Source organism: Electrophorus electricus, chromosome 1 (genome assembly GCF_041902795.1).
Source record: "Electrophorus electricus isolate QZ-2024a chromosome 1, ASM4190279v1, whole genome shotgun sequence".
In the NCBI taxonomy this organism is placed as follows: Eukaryota; Metazoa; Chordata; class Actinopteri; order Gymnotiformes; family Gymnotidae; genus Electrophorus; species Electrophorus electricus.
Genome location: NC_137497.1, coordinates 5,707,733 through 5,716,562, shown reverse-complemented (window position 1 = coordinate 5,716,562; position 8,830 = coordinate 5,707,733). Strand labels below are relative to the sequence as shown.

The 8,830-nt window shown below is 39.7% G+C and overlaps 1 protein-coding gene across 3 annotated transcripts in view; it reads left to right on the top strand.

Annotated features, from left to right (window-relative positions):
• The first annotated feature begins 8,672 nt into the window (after positions 1-8,672).
• LOC145656918 (uncharacterized) overlaps positions 8,673-8,830 on the top strand; it is a 234,143-nt gene continuing 233,985 nt past the window's right edge. For all 3 annotated transcript variants that reach the window (XR_014122515.1, XM_081709958.1, XM_081709955.1), the window contains exon 1: positions 8,673-8,769. The gene's annotated coding sequence lies outside the window, so the exon portion shown is untranslated. The remainder of the gene's footprint in view (positions 8,770-8,830) is intronic.

The window sequence follows — 8,830 nt, the reverse complement described above, 5'->3', positions numbered from 1 at the left end:
CTGAATTAAACTGACAATGTGTTAAACCATACAAGTGTTTGGAAAGATGCTGGATCATTATGGGAAATGTAGCTAGTTAGTTAGCTAAATAACATTAGAAACGTCGCACTGAGCTATAAATGACAATAACTAGCTAGCTAAACACCAATGTTCCGTTATCGTTATTGTTGTAAAAGCGATCTAGGTTGAATTCGTAATCATAAGATACTCTATAAATCTCTAATTCAACTACGTGGAGTAGTTTTAGTGTACTATAGCACCAATCTTAGCAAGTCACTCATGTAGCTACAAACCTAGCTAACGCTAACTAGCCAGCAAGGCTACCTAATGTTAGCTAATGTCAACCAAAATGGGTGAAGTAATTGCACTTACCCTGTTTACTTCCATACACACAAAGGCTCCTGAACATCTGTTCAGTTTCTTTACATGCACATTTTGTTGGAAAAGCAGCAGTCTTAAGATCAAGTCGTCGTGTGACGTGTCAAATGTGACATTTGTCTGTAATTTCATCCTTTTTCTTTGATTACTTCAAACACCATTTATCCAAAGACACGGATATTTGTATATGAATAAACTTTAGCTTTCTAAAATCTTTTTAAAATACTGCGCTCCAGAAAGGTTGGTGAAAATTATTTTTGCTGTCCTCTCATCAAGGATACATGTCTTTAATGGTTTTGCTTGATCCGAGTGCAGCCTCAGGAACAACTGACATAACATGTACACGTCACGGGACGCCCCCCAAATCACGTGGTACGGCCTGCCGTGTGCAGGGGGTTTACTCTTGTTTTTGGCACCTGTACGGGGTTAATTGTTAGTGTTTGTTAGTCTATTTAAAGCCCTGTCGGTGCGCCCCTCACTGTTGGTCATTGTATGTTTGTCTACCAAAGCTTATGTTAGTATCCATGTTTGTCTAGCCTGTGTACATGTTACAGTCGTTGTTTGTCAGGGTTTAGTGTGTTTATGTTTTCTGTTAATGTCATGTGTGAATGCCACCATTACTGTCTGTGTTGTATATAAATAAATGTCACCGTCACCGTCGAGGGAGTCTGAGCGTCCTGTTCCACGCCCAATGGCACTCGGGCTAGTGCTACAGTACATCTCACTCAGTGCCTGAGTGAACTTTCATACCCATGTAGATCACATGTTGCTGGTTATTGGTTAGTACTTTGAATGCTGAAAGTTAAAGCAGGGGAAGAACATTTTCATACAACTCTCTGCGCTTTGGAATAAGCTTCCAGACATCAGGACTCCGACACAGTCTTTGTTCATAAGTCCAGGTTGAAAACCTATTTGTTTACTCAAGCTTTTGGAAATTTGTTTTCAGGTTAGATTATTGGTGCAGCTCTTGGTATCTTGGTTAGTCATTTCATTAATCTTATAAGCTACTATTGTTCATTTAAAAAATCAGCTTTATTTGTAATGTGTTTGCTATCCTGTGTTGGCCAAAGGAAGATGGGTTCACATTCTGAGCCTTGTAAAAGCACCACACAAATCAACTTTAATTTGAAATTTGACATGAGGCTCAAGTTTACCCAAGGTGTTGCGAGAACCTTAGTTGTCTTCACAGAATTGAGTCCTGCTTTCCACATTGGATTGGAGAGCTGCTCTCAGTTTCCGCTAGAAGGACTGGATGCAATGCTGTGATTTGGGCCAGCTGAGATAGGTGTGTTTCTTGATTAGACCTCTCATCCTGTAGTATGGAGACAACGGATGTGTGGGAATATCCTCCAGGAACACCAGGATGAGGACATCATTTTTCTCATCAAAGAGTCAAAACTTGCCACCTGGATCTCTCTAGAGCACCACTCACTCTCCAGGTGGTGATGACTGATCACACAGATGGTCTTTTGGCTGCTGTAGATACCATCCACAATGTTATCTATGATGGGTTTTCTTGGCTGGAAGTCCCTGTGGTACAGACACAACCTCCAGCCCTGCTCTCCCTTTAGCTGGGGTAACCGCTCTCTCATAACCGCACGAGTTTATATCAAGATCAGTCGCTCGACTTCCTTTGAGATTTGATGGGTAGCTGCACGTGAACTGATCAGCATTTAAAACTTGTGTTTCATTTTTGGTGTTTGCCCAGTCAACCAGGTGTTGTCACATTCACATGAAAAATCATTTACTTGTAAATCCAAATTGGATACATTTGAGAGTGACGTAATTATAGTCTTATTAATCACACTTAATCTCCTAATCACCAAAGTTTGTAATTTGCTTTTGTGTAACGTGTCGCCTGAATGAGAAAATCCAGTGTTTGTATCCTTACTTGAATCATCATGAGACTGCTGAGTTTCTTAACTGGCATAAATACAGTGATTTTAAATGATTTTTGCTGAGGTCCAGTCACCACAATTATTGTTATATAAGGTGTCAGGATGTATACAGTTAATACTGAGATTTCCAGTAAAGAGTATCTTTAAGCATCTCCTCTGGGTCACCTCTGTATGTCTCAGGGGTAGCAATGAGGCATTTCAATCCTTCCGGAACAGTTGAGGTAGCGGGAAGGGTGGCTCGTTGTTCCGGTCTCGTGGCCAGGCGATTAATGTGCTGGCCGAGGTTCAGAACCAGCGAACGTATTTCCCCAATCTCCTGCTGCTGCTGTTGCTGCTCCATAGCCACCATCTGGACAGAAAACAGGTGAGTCCAATCAGGGCTACTTGCCTCGCTTCTCAGTGGCTGCACATTCTGTGATGTCGGCGGTTCGGTGGAAGTGAGAGGCATGGTTGTGAGAAAGTGCTCTTTATTTTCCATTGGGTTCTCAATGATGGAAGCACTTAACAAAATACAGAAGTTATAGTCTTCTCAAAGTAACGCAGTCACTTGCCTTGACATGTCGATGAACCACTAATGTACAACCCCGTCTCCTGGGATCTGTGGGTTTAAATATGGCAGAAAGTAAGTAAGGAACAGGTGAAGGTAATCAGTAATCAGGACACTGTGAACGGGGCAGGTAAGAGGTGTGATCCTTAGCAGGAGTGGGTGTGTCCTTCCTGCTATCCGGCTGACCAAGCATGACAGTCTAGGTTATATGCATTTAGGTTTATGTGCATTTAGGTTTAAATGTATGTATTATTATTACGTTATTTTCTGCATGGCTAACTTCAGTGAATTGTTGTGCTAACTTCGTTAATTGAAATAAACTGACAGTGTTAACCACTGAAATCTTAGGAAAGATGCTGAATCATTATGGGAAATATAGCTAGTTAGCTAAATAATGAACATTAGAAACTTTACACTGAGCTGTTAATGACCTAGGTAAACACAAATGTTCAGTTATCATTATTGTTGTACAAGCAATCTATAAGATATAAGATACTCTATAAATCTCTGTAATTCAACTATGTGGAGTAGTTTTAGTCTAATATGGCACCAAGCTTAGCAAGTCACTCAGTTAGCTACTAACCTAGCTAACGTTAACTGTTAAATGTTAAATGTTAAACTGTTAAATGTTAACTGTTAAATGTTAAATGTTAGCTAATGTCAATTAAAATGGATGAAGTAATTTAACTTATCCAGGTTACTTCCATGCACACAGAGGCTCTTGAACACCTGTTTAGTTCTTTACATGATCATATTGTTGGAAAAGCAGCAGTCTTAAGATCAAGTTGTTGTGTGACATCCCAGAGGTGTGGTAAAGCAGTACAGATAACGGAGTAAGCAAATGGTAGTTTCCAACGGGCCCTTTTAAAGCTGACAAATGTCCTTTTTAAAAATATTTTGAGATCTCTGTGCCACCTGTGCACAGGGATCCTGCTGTACATTTAATTATTTCGGCCAAAGACAACACATCTTTATGCATCACCTACAGTTCAACTTCTGGAGTTGTTGTCCACCATCTACCTCACACGTATGAAGCTTATGACAGATTCCGACGACAGTGGGCGAGGCAAAACAAATATTAAGCCGTTTTCCTTGAGTGTGTAAAACAAATGTTCTAACTAACAGTAATCACAAGTTAAAAAATCAGCTTTAACGTCATTTATATGTTTGACACTTTCATATTAGCCGGTCCTTAGCCTTTAAAGGAATACTTCAGTGAATATAATACACTTTTCATCCTATCCTAAATGTGGCGTGTAACATTTGTTTGTAATTTTGTCCTTTTTCTTTGATTTGTTCAAACACCATTTGTCCAAAGACATATTTTTATATGAAAAAAACTTTAACCTTCTAAAAGCTTTTAAAAATAAAGGCACAGTTGGTGAAAATTATCTTTTGCTATCCACTCATTGTAACGCGAGGTGGACAGGATGCCGCAGGGCGAGGGGCATGATGCACAGACTCCAACGTCTGGGACGTACATTTATTAACATTTAACATAGAACACGAACGGCACCCACAAGAATCAAACAAAATTAATACAAACAAGAAACGGTTAACACTAAGTACAGAAGATAAACACGTATATATCTAACAACAACAAATATAACGTTTAACATCACCATTGACAATAACACCACTCTAACGCGTTATCTCAACAATGACCAACGACGCTTCATACCCTGACATGGGTTTAAATACACATAGACATAACAAGGTGCAGGTGTCTGCAGGCGTGGCCACAAACGAAGGCCCTCCCACTGCACGTAGCTGGCCAAACCACGTGCCTCGCGGGAGGCGAGCGTTCTGTGACACTCATCAAGGCTACATGCTTTGTTCTGAGTGCAGCACCAGGAACAAGTGAGAAAACATGTAAAGCTGACTCAGTACCTGCCTGAACTTATATCCTGTTCTGAACTTTCATACCCACGTAGATCACATGGTGCTGGTTATTGGTTAGTACCTTGAATGCTGAAAGTTAAAGCAGGGGAAGAACATTTTCAGACAAATCTCTGCAGCTTTGGAAAAAGCTTCCAGACATTGTTCAGGACTTAGACACAGTCTTTGTTCATAAGTCCAGGTTGAAAACATATATTGTTTACACAAGCGTTTGGAAATTTGTTTTTAAGGTTAGATTGGTGTAGATCTTGGGGTTCATGGGAACAGAGGTAAGGTGCACGTCTGCCAAATGCTAAAAATGTCAAATATAGAAACTGGAGGTTCTGGTTATTGTATTTCACAGGTGTGGGCACTACACATTATCTACTGACAAGATAACAAGTTAGAGAGCTGGTCAATTATGGTCAAGTTTCAAGAAGGCATCTCTTTACCACTAGGGGGCAGACATACGTCACTAATCAGGAATATGTCTTCATTCTCCAGTGACATCACTGAGACATATTTGTTTTACAGACACAAAACTAAAAACACCTACAACTGCTGTGCATCTTGTTCAGTAGTTACATGTACTTCACTTAGGTTATAACATTTTTATTTTTAAAGTTTCATTTTTACCTTTAAAAAAAAAACCGATATTGTTATTTATTTATTTTGTTTCACATATTTTAACATTTATTGAACTCATTTCCATGTCAGAGTTGTTCACTGCATAATATTTTATTATGTTTGAAGTTTTTTATTTTTTATTTATGTTCATGTTACAAACTTTTTTATTTACAAACACACTGCTCCCTCTACCCACTGCTGGCACTGTTCTCCCACCTGTTATTCTTTATAGGGCTCATGGTTACATGTCGGCTTGTCTTGTTTTGTCTTGTCTTTGTGAGCACTCTCACTGGTTGTACTGGTTGTACTCTCTACCTTTTTATATACAGTCAGACTTTTTGATCTTTGCATTCTTTGAAGCTGCATTACATTTTTTGTTTCTTTCTGTTTGCTGATAGTTACCAACCTGGAGTGTAAACCAGCTCATGCAGTCGGTCACAGCACTGACCTGCCTCATGCAGGATGTTGTAGGACAGTTGAGTGAATGTGTTAAATGTGGCTTAACAGACACTCTCACTTGGCTAGCTTCACCCTAAACCTTCCTTCATCGCAAAGAGAGCACAGCGCTACAACGTCAGAGACCCCTGGACACATAGAGATGTGGCATTGAAATTCAAACTCATATTCTACTAACATAACCCAGCTCTCCACTTGTTCAAACATGGTTGAAGATTTCTGTGTTCTATTTTTGTAAAGGCTGTAAATTTTCTATGCTTATGTTTAGTTATAGTTCTCTGGTTTAATTTTTAGAGGGTGTAGTGGTGTAGTGCTTTACTGTAGTAGACGAATTCTCAGCACAATAAGAGACTTTGGGAATGGCAATTTATAGACTGCAGCAACGGTATGGGTTCACTTGTAGTGGATCATAAACCCAAATATTACATTAATTTCCAGTTTTTTAAATGTCTGTTTAACATCGCTTACTTTAGCTTAATTTAGCTGATCTTTTGTGTATCTTATGTCTAGAGCACTGTGTGATGGAAACAGTTCTGTGTGGATGTGTGTGCACATCTGTGCACTGACAGTTTGCTTTTGCATGAACACAAAGGCCTTTAACCACATCAAAGATTTTGGACTGCTCACTTAAGAGCTATTTTTTTCTATTCATACTGCACACCAAGGTCTGGGTGCTTTCCATCCTCAGTGTGGACCCTGTCTTTGCGCTTTGCATTAGAACCTTGAGCACTGTTCTCAGTAGATACCCTTGTCACTCCAATGACTGGTTTATTGTTGACTGATTACAGAAGTTCACCTGAGGAACCAGAGAGAAGGTGGAGGGTTAATGTTGTTCCAGTGGTGATTGGACTACTTGGGGCTGTGACCCTTAAGCTGGAGAAGTGGCTCTAACAAACCCTAGGAATTACAAAACTGATCTCAGTCCAAAGAGAGCACTCCTAGGAACATCTAAGGCTCCAAAAAATTAGTGTCAGGGTGGGGACATGAAACATGAAAATCTATGAATACATCCAAGTCATTTACCCCAAGGATGAATAAATGTTTCAGACAGATGGAGGACACGGTCACCATGGAAGCAGAGAAGGTGTCATGACAGGATAAAGTCCTCCATGGAATGTATCAGTGATAGAAGGTTGAGATGGCTGACATAAGATAATCCTACCAATGGCTGGAGAAGGCAGGACTGAACACAGGGGCACTAATTATGGCAGCACAAGTACAAGCACTCAATATCATCGGTGGAATCAGTGGAAACTGGGGTGCATCACACTGGACAAGCAAACTGTACCACGGAGCCACTTAGACGGTCCAGTACCATATACACTCAGAGACACAACCAAGCAGTGGGGATAATACAGGAGAACATCTTACAAGGAGCCACAGAGAATTGTGAAAAAAACTAAACCAATCTTTTGTGAGACCTACAGAGTCAGACAAATTGTAGTGAACTAAGCAGATATTGTGCCAACAGATGAATACTAAAATGTTTATTTATTTATATACATATTGAGGTCAGGACTCTGTGCAGGCCAATCAAGTTCTTCCACACCAATTTCACTCATCCATGTCTTTGTAGACCTTGCTTTGGGCACTGGTACGCAGTCATGTTGGAACAGGAAGAGGCCATCCCCAAACTGTTCCCACAAAGTTGGAAGCATGAAATTGTCCAAAATCTCTTGGTATGCTGAACCATTAGCAGTTCCTTTCACTGGAACTAAGGGGCTGAGCCCAACTCCTGAAAAACAACCCCACACCATAATCCCCCCTCCACCAAACCTTCCACTTGGCACAGTACAGTCAGACAAGTACCATTCTCCTGGCAACCGTCAAACCCAGATTCATCCATGAGATTGGCAGACAGAGATTGGCAGGAGATTGTCACTCCAGAGAACACGTCTTCACTGCTCTAGAATCCAGTGGCGGAGTGCTCTACACCACTGCATCCGATGCTTTGCATTGCGCTTGGTGATGTGGTAGACCCTGCTGTTCTTTTTCGTGGCCTACTACTTCATGGCTGAGTTGCTGTCATTTCCAATCACTTCCACTTTGTTATAATACCACTGACAGTTGACTGTGAAATATTTAGTAGAGAGGAAATATCACGACAGGACTTATTCCAGAGCTGGCATTCTATCACGGTACCACACTGAAATTCACTGAGTTCCTGAGAGTCACCCATTCCTTCACAAATGTTTGTAGAAGCAATAATTCCAAAACTAAGCTTTGGTGAGACTTAAGAGACAGACTTAAGACAAAGTCATAGTGAACTAAACACATAAACAATAGATAACTACCAGAAAAACAGCAGTGGTGGTAAGTATGACAGTCCAAAATGGTAGTAATATTATAAATGATGAAAGATGATACATTGGATAAATACTAGAGTCAGAAAGAGAAAAAAAAATATAGAATGTGGAAAGTTAAAACCAAGGTTGTCCAAGTCTTGACAGGAGCACTTGGGGACATTGATTAATGATGACATTTATTTATTTTTGTCTTTATTATCTATTGTCAATGTCTATTATGATCTGTTTATTTATTTGTTATTAATTACATTTTTTTATATTTACGCTATAATGATGATTCATTTTCATGTATTGTATAAGCCACACCTCCTACAATATAAAGCACAGTTTTATTCACGTCACATTTCCTCTTCGTGTCTACTCTGATAACAGTGATGGCTTGTATTTCGGTTCTGATTCTCTTTTTTCATTTTTCACGGGTAAGTAATATTAATTTCATTTACATTAAATAGACAGAGCAAACTTTATTGTTTTGAAGAAGTCATAAAGATTATACTTTTTCAGATGAATGTTTTTATACTGCCTGCCTCAGACAGTTCATGTTTTTTTTCTATTTTTGTTGATTTATGAGTTACAGATTTGATTGCAGTGACTCTGGGCTCTCCAGACACTTTAATATTGGTGGCAGAACCTGGTGATGATGTCACCATTTGGAACCAGTATAACCAGATAGAACCAGGTCACATATATTGGTTCAAGCACACAAATCATTCTGTTCCACATCGTGTTGCGTGCCAGTT